The sequence below is a fragment of the Oncorhynchus mykiss genome, chromosome 3 (assembly GCF_057628025.1).
Source record: "Oncorhynchus mykiss isolate SJ-2025 chromosome 3, ASM5762802v1, whole genome shotgun sequence".
NCBI classification, from domain to species: Eukaryota; Metazoa; Chordata; class Actinopteri; order Salmoniformes; family Salmonidae; genus Oncorhynchus; species Oncorhynchus mykiss.
The window spans coordinates 46152934-46169195 of record NC_143024.1 but is presented as its reverse complement, the minus strand read 5'-3'; the positions used below and the strand labels follow the sequence as shown (position 1 = coordinate 46169195).

The 16262-nt window shown below is 48.4% G+C and overlaps 1 pseudogene across 1 annotated transcript; it reads right to left on the bottom strand.

Moving 5' to 3' along the window:
- Positions 1-7812: 7812 nt before the first annotated feature.
- Positions 7813-10100, bottom strand: LOC110504041 (alpha-N-acetylgalactosaminidase-like; annotated as a pseudogene). The gene is made up of 5 exons (XR_016494938.1): positions 10047-10100; positions 9503-9663; positions 8919-9116; positions 8533-8663; positions 7813-8339 (listed from the first exon to the last, which is right to left on the bottom strand). The product of XR_016494938.1 is annotated as an alpha-N-acetylgalactosaminidase-like (transcript).
- Positions 10101-16262: the final 6162 nt, after the last annotated feature.

Below are 16262 nucleotides of genomic sequence, written 5' to 3'. Positions count from 1 at the left end.
ATTGAAGCTAGGTGGAGCATGAAGCGTACAATGTTGCGGGTGGCAGCAGTGCAGCACTGCACGTCCTCTGGACTAATAGGCCTCGCACCCTCTCTCCCCAAAAGCCTACCCCCGGACTCTGTGCCCAAAAGTACGCTAACTACTCTGACCTAGGACACACTAGCCCAGAAACCATAAGTGTACAATCTGATTGTCTGATCATTGTCATATTTCACTCCAGTTCTGTCGAATTGCTTAGTGTGTCACATCACCTTACTTCCTGGTCATGGTAATTCAGTGTGAAATCACGAAACCGCATCTATCAGCCCGACATGTCCACACCCTTCCTTCATTGCCAGCTGGAACCTGAGGTCCCAGTCTCAGTCTGACGGTGGATGACATAATACAGTATGTTCAAAGTCTGTTCCATAGGCGTACTTTAACTTCCATTCACCATATCAATGTACTGTATGTGAGCCTACAAAGTCATTTTATGAATGGTTGAATGTTTAAATGGTGAAATCCTGGAATTGCTTCCACTTCTTCAAATCCAATCGTTATTTTGTCACTTCATTCCTAAGAGCATTACAATAATCAGATAAGAGACAACTGAAATCTGCACTGCTTGTTAGCATGCTCTATGCTGCATTGCTAGCATGATCTATGCTGCTTTGCTAGTATAGGCCACCCAGCAAACATGATCCCATTGGCCCTTTGTGGGTATTTTGTGGGCAAGGTGGGCACAGGCTAGCCCACAGCAATCCCACATCTGCCCAACACAGGGTTCCTACGACCACAACAAGCCCATACCAGCCCAACATGTTAGCCCACACCAATCCCCCATCAGGTCAACATGGGCTAGCCTATACCAGCCCAACACAGGCTAGCCCACACCAGCCAAACATGGGTCAGCCCACACCAAGCCCAACATGGGCTATCCCACACCAAGCCCACACCAGCCCAACATGGGCAAGCCTACACCAACCCAACACAGGCCAGCCCACACCAAGCCCAACATGGGCTAACCCACACCAGTCCGACACGTGCTAGCCTACAACAGTCCAAGACAGGCTAGCCCACAGCAGTCCGAGACGGGCCAGCATACACCAAGCCAAACACGGGCCAGCCCACACCAAGCCCAACATGGGCTAACCCACACCAGTCCGACACGTGCTTGCCTACAACAGTCCAAGACAGGCTAGCCCACAGCAGTCCGAGACGGGCCAGCATACACCAAGCCAAACACGGGCCAGCCCACACCAAGCCCAACATGGGCTATCCCACACCATGCTTAGGGTTGCTGTCCTGTTGGAAGGTGAACGTTCGCCCAATCTGAGGTCCTGAGTGCTCTGGAGCAGGTTTTCATCAAGGATCTATCTGTACTTTGCTTCGTTCAACTTTCCCTCGATCTTGACTAGTCTCCCACTCCCTGCGGCTGAAAAACATCCCGACAGCATGATGCTGCCACTGCCGTGCTTCACCATAGGGATGGTGCCAGGTTTCCTCCAGACTTAACAGTTTCTCTTGTAAAACAACATATGTATGATAGCGACAACCAATGCTGGCAGCCTACATGGCGCCAATATTTCAGTCCACATCGGACCCACATCGTGCCAATGTGGAGATGTTTGCCTAGTGCACTCTATGCTGCCTGATCTACATTATGCTGCTTTGCTGGCATGTGCTATGTTACTTTGCTAGCATGCTACTGTATGCCCTACTTTGTTAGCATGCTCTAGGCTAGGTTTAACAAGCTGGTTCTGTGTGGTTTGGTTTTGCTAGCCTGCTGCTCTCTGAGCTAGTTACTGGCAGGTGGCTCTGACTTTGACCTACTCTCTCCTGCCAGGAGGCAGCTGACAGGCTGGCCTTCTGCCACCAAGGACTTAAGCTGCTGCAACGTGCAGCCGGCCATGTATACGCCTGGGCGCAAGCCCAGGGAAGAGGCTTGGCTGGGGGGTGAAGGTGGGTGGGGTGGAGTGGTGCGGAGGTTAACAAGTCTGTCCTCACAGGTCAAGAGCAGCCACTGCTGGGCAAACCCAGAGACCCATTCATAAAAACTGAGAATACTTACTGGACTGTATGCTGATGTGTATATGATCAACTACTGCCTCCAACCACTACCACGGCCAGCAGCTCAAGGATATCCAGGCCACCCACAGAGTGATGTCCTGCTTCACCAGAGGTTAAATGTAATGTAGAGTTACATGGTATTTATTGTGGCTGTGGGGTTGAGTTGGGTCCACCCAAGCAGGAAGACTGTATTGTGTGTTGTAATTGGTTATATAATGGGTCATTTGAGGTTGTTAATTGATTTGGCTGTACCGGCTGTCGGGTCCAGAGTGTCAATCTGGGTCACTTGCAGTGGCTCTAGTGTCAGCACCGGGTGCCACCAAGCCTGGCCATAATGGTGAGGGACCCAGAGTCTTGGCAAAGCATTTGTCACAAAAAAAAGGATCTGGAAATTCCACAACACCTCGAGTATGACGTCAACATCTAAACATGACCGTGTAAATGCCAAAAACCAGGCCACAAGAACAGCTTCAGTCAACTTTATTTTAAAGGAGAGTGGTAGTGGAAGTCTACTCTCCTTAGGATTTTTATTGTTTTACTGATAGGGATAGACATGAATGTAGGCCAAGAAGAGACAGATATGAGGGGGAACAGTGCAGACGAGCAGTGGGGTCAAGATTCGATCCCACGTGGAACTGTAAGTTAGCTGTATGTCAGCCCCGCAGCAGTGGGTTCTAGGAAAGCAAGCGTGATAATCTTTCATCTTGTTGGTACTACATTATCATGGTGAGTGTGACCCATGGCCCCATCCCTGGCACTTCTCTCCCCCTACTCTGCCCTCAGACGGTGGTCAGTGGGGGGAGAAGACGGAGGGCGGAGGGCGGAGGGGATGGAAGGTGCGGGGGCCGTATTAAGGGCAGTAAGTCATAATGATGGGCTGGATTAGTGCCAATGGCAAGGTCACCCAGGTTAATCTCCCGCAGGAAGTTTTGGATCAGAACACAGTGATCCAGTAATCAGTATTCAAGCCCAAAGTGCACACAGAGGTAGAAAGCATTAGAGGGGCCATACAATGCATGAGCACTAAAATAAATAGCTACAAATAGCATAGCACTAGCACTTAATGTGCTAGGCACCTGGGTCTAGTCTCATCGATTTTCTTTCTTTTCCAGCCTTCCCGTTGACTGGGAGCCCTATAGGACGTTCTCTGTACTGCAACCTCAGAGGATACATGCACTGACCTGGGTTTTCAATTGGATATGCGCTATGGATCTCTTCAGAAAAATTACTTGAGATCAGACAGTTGGAAGACCTTTTCCCTCGTGTATGTCATCTGTGGAATTTGGTTCCATGCAGGTCTTGGCCGGGAAGTTTCCCAAATATATATTTACCACTCCCAGCATCTTCAGAAACATTGTAAACCACATGAGAGGAGAGGTTTAATCCACAATGGAGAGCTCTGTACAGATGATTGTCTTTGGCTTATGTTAAATGTCTGGTGCAAGCTACAGGAGATGATACATTTTAATGCTGAGGGATTTCAGGGATCTGCTCTACCCTGGCATTTTTATTTCCCCAGGGAAAATTATCTTATAGAAAGCGCCCACCCTTCCAAACTACTTAAGGCTGTCATTTAGCACATGCACTCAAACTCACACACCCACACACATAAATACCCATGCACACACCCGCGCACCCCTTTTCAGTGACTCCAGCTAGAATAACAGCAGGTTTACCTAGCAGCCTGTAAAGAATTCCAGTAAAAAAGCAGAAAGTTTAAGAAACACCTGAATCCTGTTTGCTGAACAGTCTCCAGGTTTATTTGAACAGAAGACTTCCCTTCAGGGGCCATGAATAAAAGCTGGCCAGGATGCCGCAATAAGGCAGAGAACCGCCGAGGTGCCAGACATCTGCGAAAAGATGCAGCCGAAGAAGAAGATGGGGTGGAGACGTGAGGAGACAACTAGACTGGCTCATCTCTCCTCAGATGATATATATGGTTTTTAGTCTGACTCAGCTACTTTGGAAGACTAAGCTATATTTGAAAAGTGCATGATGTCGCGTCTGTGATTGTAGGTGCTATGATGTGAGTGTTTACGTCCAGTGCTGTGTTGTGGCTAGACAGCAAAAAACAGTGATTGGGATAGTGGGCTATTTTTATATATATTTTCCACCAAGTTAGCCATCATTGTGTTGTGACTGTGAGCTGCTCAGCTCTTTCAGTCATTCTCACTGTTCAACCACTCATCCCTTAACGGGCATGGCCTATTTCATCCACCTGCACACCCTGAGGATGAAACAGACAGAGGAAAGAAAGAGGCAGGATAAAGCCATCTTCTCACAGCAATGTAGCAGAGAAAGACGGAGAAAGAGAGACAGTGTCTATGTGAGTATAGTCAAGGATATATTTCTCAATACCAGCCTGTCTCGCTCCCTCAATTCTCTCTCTCTCTCTACACTAGCGTAATGAGACAGTGTAACAATGGGGCAAGTGTTGAATTTCTGTGACGAGATTTCCGGACATCGGAAGAGAGCGGAGGGGTTTGATTCCCACATGAGCCCTAATCAGACACTGCACATGACGAACATCCCCAGTGTCATTGTGTGTGTGTGTGTGTGTGTGTGTGTGTGCGTGCGTGCGTGCGTGTGTGCGTGCGTACATGCATGGCTGAGAATGTGTATGTGTGCATGGTGTATTACTGCTTGATCTTGATGACATTTCCAATACAGCATTTCAGAAACATTGAACTCACCAAACACAATGAGTACCTAAAAATCAAAATCGACCACAGAGTTTGTGGAGCAGCTGCCCTTGCCAAGCTCCGATGGGTTCCGCAACAGAATGACAATCGCCCGCTTCATCTGTTCGCTGTCATAGATGGAGCAGGAGGCACCGGCCCATTTCACCAACACAAAGCAGTTCACAAAGTCCCCTACTGCATATTATGCTCAATCTTTCCATCCTATATCACTAAAAAAGACGATCTATCTCCTAATCATTATCCAAAAGCTTCTGAATGCAACACTGTCATTGTTGCATATGTCTCTTGTACGTGAGCCCATTTTGTTGGCCACGTGACCACTGGATGATGCAATTTAGATTCCTCCCTCTCTGTGGTTTTAATTCAGTTCCACAAGGCCCTCATAGATCTGGCTGATAACTGTTTATGAGAACTGCTCATAACCATATCCCACAGAATACCCATTGTGCAGCATCCACAGAGCCCACATCACAGGGCTGCATAGGAACACTTGTGTGACATCCTCTATGAGACCTGGGCACCGCATGCCTCCTGTATTACGTCACAATAAAGACCAGGCTGAGCACTGTGGATGTGTGGGGCTGCGGAAGGGGCTGGCAGTGGATGTCATATACTGCACAGCGGCCCGGGAGACGCTGTCCTACTAGGAAGCATCTGCTGTGTGACCTGGCTGTTGTGACTATTCTGAGTTCAGGAGGATTTCTGTGGTAATGTATTGAGGAAAATCTGGAGGTAAAACATACAGTAGACCTACAAACTTGCCACAACATGCTACGATCTGACCTCTGGTTGGCTAGTTTGCCTCTTCCTCATGCCACCTCTCCCATTCACCATTATTGCAAACCTGGAAGTTCCTGAAATTAGCTACAAATGAGGCATAAGAATTATGTTACAATTAGGATTTAGGTTACAGCTTGGTTTAGGCTTAGTTAGGGTATTGGTAAAGTGGATAAATTGCTTATTGCTGCCCAAAAACAGCGCTTGCCTCTAGAAATTAGGATAACGTCTGCGATAATGCATGGAGGACAATTAGAAGGCCTTCTCTGAGATCTGGACTGCAGTGTAGCACAGCCAACACATAAACCTGCTAATTTCAGTGGCATATAGACAGAATGGAACATAATGACATGGCATGGCATGAGACACACACACATGCACCCACAGTGAAACATTTTGTTCTGCTTACTGTAATGGGCACATGGAAAATAACATACACAGAAACACACAGACAAAGCACTGTGGACAGAGATGCTCTGTACCAGGAGAGATTCCTGGACTCCTGCCAGCCTTGATGCTCCTTTCTTACACGTACGCCGAACCAGAGCAAGGCTAGAGGAGGGAAAGAAGAGGACCATTTGGAAGAGAGACAGAGAGGAACAGGCTAAATTGTTTTTGTATATAGACTGGAGATGAGTAAGGATGTGTGATGGTTTGGTATAACATGTATGTGTGTGAGAGCCTCAGAGGTATAGATAAGTGAATTGGTGTCCCTTGTATAACATGTGATTTGATGTGCGGGTTTGATCATGTTTAATCAAACCCATCTCAGAGGGGTGACCCATCCTCTTCTGGTTGTACCGAGTAGATGTGTGTGTGCATGTGCCACCTTCATAGAACTGAAAAAAGGCATACCTACCTAGAGGTCATGCAGTGGCTTGCAAAAGTATTCACCCCCTGTGGCATTTTTTATAATTTGTTGCCTTTCAACCTGGAATTAAAATTGATTTTGGAGGGGGTTGTATTATTTGATTTACACAACATGCCTACCACTTTGAAGATGCAAAATATTTTTTATTGTGAAACAAACAAGAAATAAGACAGAAAAAACAGAAAACTTGAGCGTGCATAACTATTCAGCCCCCCAAAATTCAATACTTTGTAGAGCCACCTTTTGCAGCAATTACAGCTGCAAGTCTCTTGAGGTATGTCTCTATAAACTTGGCACATCTAGCCACTTGGATTTTTGCCAATTCTTCAAGGCAAAACTGCAAAACTGCTCCTGCTCCTTCAAGTTGGATGGGTTCCGCTGGTGTACAGCAATCTTTAAGTCATATCACAGATTATTCTCAATTGGATTGAGATCTGGGCTTTAACTAGGCCATTCCAAGACATTTAAATGTTTCTCCTTAAACCACTTGAGTGTTGCTTTAGCAGTATGCTTAGGGTCATTGTCCTGCTGGAAGGTGAACCTCCGTCCCAGTCTCAAATCTCTGTGAGACTGAAACAGGTTTCCCTCAAGAATTTCCCTGTATTTAGCGCCATCCATCATTCCTTCAATTCTGACCAGTTTCCTGATGCTGTCACCACAATGCTTCACTGTGGGGATGGTGTTGATGAGAGGTGTTGGGTTTGCGCCAGACAAAGCATTTTCCTTGATTGCCAAAAAGCTACATTTTAGTCTCATCTGACTAGAGTACCTTCTCCCATATGTTTGGGGAGTCTCCCACCTGCCTTTTGGCGAACAACAAACATGTTTGCTCATTTCACTTGACCAATTTGGACTATTTTGTGTATGTCCATTACATTAAATCCAAATTAAAATCCATTTAAATGACATGTTGTAATGACAACAAAATAGGGGTTTGAATACTTTTGCAAGGCACTGTACCAACAAGACACCTAGTGTATCGCTTATCCACAAGCCCTATCAGACCGGCATCACCAGCTGTTTATCCCATCACCAAATAAACATGCTTGGCCTATTCTGGAGCACAACATCTAATTTCCTTGTGCAACCTAATCTAATGTGATATAGCCATGCTGGTGTTTCAAGGGTAAAGGGAACCCACTAATGGTTGTTGTGAAACTCTGTCTACACTGCCCCTCAGTGGTGGAAAGGGGGAATGACTGCTATGGGCACACACTTCCTCTTGACACAGCTCCGAACCTTGTACACTATTGCATGACTGAAAGTCTTGTTGCATGTTAAGTTCATCATCTTACTCTATGCAGTCTCAATTCTGCACCTCATTACACCCTCCTTTTATTATACATAGGCAAGATCTGAACCGCTCCTTCCTGTTAGAATAGAGGTCACACAACAAAATACAAATAAATTATACATTTTGAAATATTACACATGGTTTAATCTCCTCATGGGCAGACGCACATAACATTAATTGTTGCAGACAGAGACGGTGATGGAGCTGCCGACCTGTTTCCGCCACTGGTTCTAGTATGATTTCTCTTTCGTCTACCCCAAGAACTTAATCGAGTAGCTGGCGCAAGATTTCAGTTCTGGGTTGCCGAGATTACATATGGGTAAAATACAACGTTGCAAACAAAATCTATATTCTTCCTGACTCAAATATCTTTGATTTGATCTGGATTGATGGAGTTCCTGCGTGCTTACTTCATGTCTCCTCAGAGCAGACTAGGAGGCACAACCCTCGGCTTATGGAAGTCGAGCGAGGAGGACATCCTGTATTTCTATCGGATGTAGGGGTATCTACCATCATCCTGTTGATGCTCGTAGTGCATTTTGGGATAGACGTACCACATTACGACTCCTGAGGGGTTGATGGAGACGGTGAACTCTGTGGTGGCAGACAGTCCGCTCAATGTTTTCCCAGGGAACACGTCATAAGCCTGAAAGATATAGAAGAGTACAAATGTAGAGGTACAACACTGTGTCACTTACAAAAACACAGCCCACAGCTCAAACTTCCACTTCCCTCAACAGGAATAAATACAGTCATCATGCGCTGGAAGAAATCGAGTCGGCATGCACTACAATGTGGTTGGAGAGAACTAGGAAAGGAATCAGGAAAGAGGAGCACACCTGCTGTGTAGTTTAACTTGGCCAGGGAGGTGTGGCAGTGATAGACCATGTCTTGGCAACGGCTGAGGGACACCAGAGCACTAGCCGACTGGGAGAGGGGCCACCAGTACACTTCAACATGACCTCCTCTCCTGTAAAAAGGAGAGTGACATACAAACAAAGAAAAGGAGAGTAAACAGTGAATTTCGTGCAGAGACCGTGGTCTAGTGATAATGCTCCCAGCCAGTCACATACTCTACTACCAATCGGTGACCAGGGTTCAGTCCCCTTCCTACTGTTCTCCCACTTGCCTGTCTCCTAACTGTCTGAATGAAGTGAATTTCATACGGCCAGAATTTATCTATGTGACTCATAAACAAATGTGTAATTTTGTCATTGAGGGTCACCTGTAGCAAGCGTCTTCCCTGGACGCCCATAGGATCCTGGTTGATGGCGATGGCAGCTCTGTTTTGCATGATGGCCCTGGCCTCACTGCTTAGGGTCCGAGGGTTGTTAGACATAATGAGAGGTGCAGCCATGATCGCCCAAAGAGCCATCTGAGAGCGTGATTGGTCCACACTGAGGCCAACGTTTCCTATGATCAGCTGGGAGAGAAAAATGATAAATATGTAAGGTTAATGAGATGTACAACAATGTGAATAAATGTAAATAAATAAAACAATGTGAGCAGAGTGACTCCTAGTCCCTTCCAAATGCAGGAACAAGGTTAATATTGGCAAGATAGGTGTAGGGGTAAGAGCGACGCTTGGCAATAACAGTGGACAATCAGCAAGTAATGTATACAGGCGTCAATAAATGTAAGATACAGAACAAAGTAAATGTGAAATTGGGTGAAAACTCTACCAATACAATTGTGAGGAGAGTACAGTATTAGACGTGAACAGAGAGGAGAGCACAGAAAGAAGGACAGAGGGATTGGTGTAAGTAAGGGTCAGACAATGGTCGGACGTAGGACAGACAGCGGACAGACCATGTCAGGATCGTTCCAGCGTCCAGGGCCGGCTTCAGGCTGCAGTATCCCTGGTTGTCAAAGAACCAGTCTGTAATGTCTTGCACACTGTCCCATGAGTCCTGAGTGTCATCATAGTTACGCCACAGGTTACAGATCTCCCCCAGCAGAGTGTAATTCACCTGCAGAAAAAAAGAGACATGGACCCTGTGAGTGTTTGTGAGCAATACAAATACATTTACATACACCTTGATTTGTTTCTGACAGGGTGCTAATGTTGTAATGACATTAGATTTGATACTGTTGCCTGTCTTTATGTCTTTGGAAGACTTGTTTTTTTCCCCTGAAGGATCAGGATAATCGTCAAACAACTCGAATCAAGAATGATCTGAGTGATGGATCAAACGTGACGGAGCAACAGTTTGTCATCTAACTACAGCAGTGCTGTCCCGGAATACCTGTAACCATGCGAAAGTAGCCCATGCGAGAAACAAAACAACTAATGGAATCATTGGGAATATGACAATGAATGGAGCATTATTCAAAGAGAATAATAATCCGTTACCTTTTCCTCCAAGCCATAATTGTTATTGTAAAACCAAAAATCTTTGCAGCACATAGCTATTCACTAATCCTTGTTTTTTCCCCCCCATCTCCTTCCGTATTTTATTATTTTCATGACAGCACAGTAGGAAACAAAGGGAGACAGGTATGTACAGTACAGGGAGACAGAGAGGAAGGGCACAGACAGTCAGCCGAGCCGGGGCTCAAAACCCGTCACCAGGGGGGGGATGTGTGGTCCCTTATTTTTTTTATTGTGTCACTGGTAGCATAATGAAACACACACTGGGAGGGAGTCCACCCCGATAGGCTGGCCAACTACAGGAGTAGCCAATTGGACAGCCTGTTGCATTCAAAGCCTTGGACATGAGAGGGTAACCTGTATGTCAGGAGAACAATAAAAATCTACTCTATGCCCCTCTGAGTCTATTTCCCTCTACCCTCTCTTGCACCCATCTCTTTAAATACCACCACGCCAGGATACCAAAGGACCACCAATGCTGATACACTCTATATAGTAACTCCCAATGTACAGTTGCAGTTCACCCTCAAGATTCACACACCCTTCTGTTGCTACTCTTCATTGGAGTAGCAGCCATCCAACTTCCGGAAGTTCACACCCCAACTAGCGGACGTCTGGGCATCAGTCTCAATCTTGTCCAGCGTGGTGCCAAGGTACCCTCCACAGGTGTGTGTGTGTGCCCAGGTCCCCATAGATGGCCAGCTTCAGGCCGCGGTCATGGAGGTACCTCGCCAGCTTGGCAATGCCCCCAGGGAATCTGGGGTTTTAGAGATGGCAGTGAAGTAATGAATCTCATACCTAATACTGTCCGTTCATAATGCTGTAGTAGATAAGACCTCAAACTCAAGTCAATGTCCTTTATTAACCCATGCTAAGGTATTCATTACAAGCAGCACAGTTTTAGTACACAAGATTTACAGTCTTTAATTAAGGTTGAATGGGAATAAGAGAAGGAAGAGGAATGCCAAAAATAGAAAGGGTAAGGAAGAGGTAGAAGGCCAGGAAATAAGGAAGAAAATCAAAGATGGAGGGAGTTAGGCGGAGAAGAGTGGGAGAAAGGCCAACCTTTGTGGGTCAGGCTGCAGCCGTCCATCTTTATCCAGGAGCAAGGAGGACCAACAGTCATCTATCATGACATGATCATATCCCATCTCTTTCCACCCATCTTCTGTTACGGTGCGTGAATGAGGACCCAAAAGCGAATTAACGTAAACAGAGCTTCTTTAATAACAAAACAAAACGTAGGCTCAGATGGACCGGCAGGTTCCGACAGGACAGGACAAGGTTGCAGCAAACATGACGATAGTCTGGTTCAGGCATGAACAACACAAACAAGAATCCGACAAGGACAGGAGCAGGAACAGAGAGAGATATAGAGACCTAATCAGAGGGAAAAAGGGAACAGGTGGGAAAAGGGGTGACGAGGTAGTTAGGAGGAGACAAGGCACAGCTGGGGAAAAGAGGGGGAGAAAAGGTAACCTAACAACGACCAGCAGAGGGAGACAGGGTGAAGGGAAAGGACAGAAACAAGACACAACATGACAGTACATGACAGTACCCCCCCACTCACCGAGCGCCTCCTGGCGCACTCGAGGAGGAAACCTGGCGGCAACGGAGGAAATCATCGATCAGCGCACGGTCCAGCACGTCCCGAGAGGGAACCCAACTCCTCTCCTCAGGACCGTACCCCTCCCAATCTACTAGGTACTGATGACCACGGCCCCGAGGACGCATGTCCAAAATCCTACGGACCCTGTAGATGGGTGCGCCCTCGACAAGGATGGGGGGGGGGGGGGGAAGACGAGCGGGGGCGCGAAGAACGGGCTTGATACAGGAGACATGGAAGACCGGGTGGACGCGACGAAGGTATCGCGGAAGAACTGCGACAGGATTAATGACCTGAGAAATACGGAACGGACCAATGAACCGCGGGGTCAACTTGCGAGAAGTGGTCTTAAGGGGAAGGTTCTGAGTGGAGAGCCAAACTCTCTGACCGCGACAATATCTAGGACTCTTAGTTCTACGCTTATTAGCAGCCCTCACAGTCTGCGCCCTATAACGGCAAAGTGCAGACCTGACCCTCTTCCAGGTGCGCTCGCAACGTTGGACAAAAGCCTGAGCGGAGGGGACGCTGGACTCGGCGAACTGAGATGAGAACAGCGGAGGCTGGTACCCGAGGCTACTCTGAAAAGGAGATAGCCCGGTCGCAGACGAAGGAAGCGAGTTGTGGGCGTATTCTGCCCAGGGGAGCTGTTCTGACCAAGACGCAGGGTTGCGAAAAGAAAGACTGCGTAAGATGCGACCAATAGTCTGATTGGCCCATTCTGCTTGACCGTTAGACTGGGGGTGAAAGCCGGAAGAGAGACTGACGGAAGCCCCAATCAAACGGCAAAACTCCCTCCAAAATTGAGACGTGAATTGCGGACCTCTGTCCGAAACGACGTCTGACGGAAGGCCATGAATTCTGAAAACATTCTCGATGATGATTTGTGCCGTCTCTTTAGCAGAAGGAAGCTTAGCAAGGGGAATAAAATGAGCCGCCTTAGAGAACCTGTCGACAACCGTAAGAATAACAGTCTTCCCCGCTGACGAAGGCAGTCCGGTGACAAAATCTAAGGCGATGTGAGACCACGGTCGAGAGGGAATGGGAAGCGGCCTGAGACGGCCGGCAGGAGGAGAGTTACCGGACTTAGTCTGCGCGCAGACCGAACAAGCAGCCACGAAGCGACGCGTGTCATGCTCCCGGGTGGGCCACCAAAAGCGCTGGCGAATGGAAGCAAGCGTACCCCGAACGCCAGGGTGGCCGGCTAACTTGGCAGAGTGAGCCCACTGAAGAACGGCCAGACGAGTAGGAACGGGAACGAAAAGAAGGTTCCTGGGACAAGCGCGCGGCGACGGAGTTTGAGTGAGTGCTTGCTTTACCTGCCTCTCAATTCCCCAGACAGTCAACCCGACAACACGCCCCTCAGGGAGAATCCCCTCGGGGTCAGTGGAGGCTACTGAAGAACTGAAGAGACGAGATAAAGCATCAGGCTTGGTGTTCTTAGAGCCCGGACGATAAGAAATCACAAACTCGAAACGAGCGAAAAACAGCGCCCAGCGCGCCTGACGCGCATTAAGTCGTTTGGCAGAACGGATGTACTCAAGGTTCCTATGGTCAGTCCAAACGACAAAAGGAACGGTCGCCCCCTCCAACCACTGTCGCCATTCGCCTAGGGCTAAGCGGATGGCGAGCAGTTCGCGGTTTCCCACATCATAGTTACGTTCCGACGGCGACAGGCGATGAGAAAAATACGCGCAAGGGTGGACCTTGTCGTCAGAGAAGGAGCGCTGAGAAAGAATGGCTCCCACGCCCACCTCTGACGCGTCAACCTCGACAATGAACTGTCTAGAGACGTCAGGTGTAACAAGGATAGGTGCGGATGTAAAACGATTCTTGAGGAGATCAAAAGCTCCCTGGGCGGAAACGGACCACTTAAAGCACGTCTTGACAGAAGTAAGGGCTGTGAGAGGAGCTGCCACCTGACCGAAATTACGGATGAAACGACGATAGAAGTTCGCAAAGCCGAGAAAGCGCTGCAGCTCGACGCGTGACTTAGGGACGGGCCAATCAATGACAGCTTGGACCTTAGCGGGATCCATCTTAATGCCCTCAGCGGAAATAACAGAACCGAGAAATGTGACGGAGGAGGCATGAAAAGAGCACTTCTCAGCCTTCACAAAAAGACAATTCTCTAAAAGGCGCTGGAGGACACGTCGAACGTGCTGAACATGAATCTGGAGTGACGGTGAAAAAATCAGGATATCGTCAAGGTAAACGAAAACAAAGATGTTCAGCATGTCTCTCAGGACATCATTGACTAATGCCTGAAAGACAGCTGGAGCGTTAGCGAGGCCGAAAGGAAGAACCCGGTATTCAAAGTGCCCTAACGGAGTGTTAAACGCCGTCTTCCACTCGTCCCCCTCCCTGATGCGCACGAGATGGTAAGCGTTACGAAGGTCCAACTTAGTGAAAAACCTGGCTCCCTGCAGGATCTCGAAGGCTGAAGACATAAGAGGAAGCGGATAACGATTCTTCACTGTTATGTCATTCAGCCCTCGATAATCTATGCAGGGGCGCAGGGACCCGTCCTTCTTCTTAACAAAAAAAAACCCCGCTCCGGCGGGAGAGGAGGAGGGGACTATGGTACCGGCGGCAAGAGCTACAGACAAATAATCTTCGAGAGCCTTACGTTCGGGAGCCGACAGAGAGTATAGTCTACCCCGGGGGGGAGTGGTTCCCGGAAGGAGATCAATACTACAATCATACGACCGGTGTGGAGGAAGAGAGGTGGCCCTGGACCGACTGAACACCGTGCGCAGATCGTGATATTCCTCCGGCACCCCTGTCAAATCACCAGGCTCCTCCTGAGAAGAAGAGACAGAGGAAACAGGAGGGATAGCAGACATTAAACATTTCACATGACAAGAGACGTTCCAGGAGAGGATAGAATTACTAGACCAATTAATGGAAGGATTATGACAAACTAGCCAGGGATGGCCCAAAACAACAGGTGTAAAAGGTGAACGAAAAATTAAAAAAGAAATGGTTTCGCTATGATTACCAGAAACAGTGAGGGTTAAAGGTAGCGTCTCACGCTGAATCCTGGGGAGAGGACTACCATCCAGGGCGAACAAGGCCGTGGACTCCCTTAACTGTCTGAGAGGAATGTCATGTTCCCGAGCCCAGGTCTCGTCCATAAAACAGCCCTCCGCCCCAGAGTCTATTAAGGCACTGCAGGAAGCTGACGAACCGGTCCAGCGTAGATGGACCGACAAGGTAGTGCAGGATCTTGAAGGAGAGACAGGAGTAGTAGCGCTCACCAGTAGCCCTCCGCTTACTGATGAGCTCTGGCTTTTACTGGACATGAAGTGACAAAATGACCAGCAGAACCGCAATAGAGACAGAGGCGGTTGGTGATTCTCCGTTCCCTCTCCTTAGTCGAGATGCGGATACCTCCCAGCTGCATAGGCTCAGCACCCGAGCCGGCAGAGGAAGATGGTAGTGATGCGGAGAGGGGGGCAACGGAGAACGCGAGCTCCTTTCCACGAGCTCGGTGACAAAGATCAACCCGTCGCTCAATGCGAATAGCGAGTTCAATCAAGGAATCCACGCTGGAAGGAACCTCCCGGGAGAGAATCTCATCCTTTACCTCTGCGCGGAGACCCTCCAGAAAACGAGCGAGCAAAGCCGGCTCGTTCCAGCCACTGGAGGCAGCAAGAGTGCGAAACTCAATAGAGTAGTCTGTTATGGATCGATTACCCTGACATAGGGAAGACAGGGCCCTGGAAGCCTCCTCCCCAAAAACAGATCGATCAAAAACCCGTATCATCTCCTCCTTAAAGTCCTGATACTGGTTAGTACACTCAGCCCTTGCCTCCCAGATTGCCGTGCCCCACTCACGAGCCCGTCCAGTAAGGAGAGATATGACGTAGGCGACACGAGCAGTGCTCCTGGAGTAAGTGTTGGGCTGGAGAGAAAACACAATATCACACTGGGTGAGGAACGAGCGGCATTCAGTGGGCTCCCCAGAGTAACACGGCGGGTTATTGATTCTGGGCTCCGGAGATTCGAAAGCCCTGGAAGTGGCCGGTGGATCGAGGCGGAGATGGTGAACCTGTTCTGTGAGGTTGGAGACTTGGGTGGCCAGGGTCTCAACGGCATGTCGAGCAGCAGACAATTCCTGCTTGTGTCTGCCTAGCATCGCTCCCTGGATCTCGACGGCTGAGTGGAGAGGATCCGAAGTCGCTGGGTCCATTCTTGGTCGGATTCTTCTGTTACGGTGCGTGAATGAGGACCCAAAAGCGAATTAACGTAAACAGAGCTTCTTTAATAACAATACAAAACGTAGGCTCAGATGGACCGGCAGGTTCCGACAGGACAGGACAAGGTTGCAGCAAACATGACGATAGTCTGGTTCAGGCATGAACAACACAAACAAGAATCCGACAAGGACAGGAGCAGGAACAGAGAGAGATATAGAGACCTAATCAGAGGGAAAAAGGGAACAGGTGGGAAAAGGGGTGACGAGGTAGTTAGGAGGAGACAAGGCACAGCTGGGGAAAAGAGGGGGAGAAAAGGTAACCTAACAACGACCAGCAGAGGGAGACAGGGTGAAGGGAAAGGACAGAAACAAGACACAACATGACAGTACATGA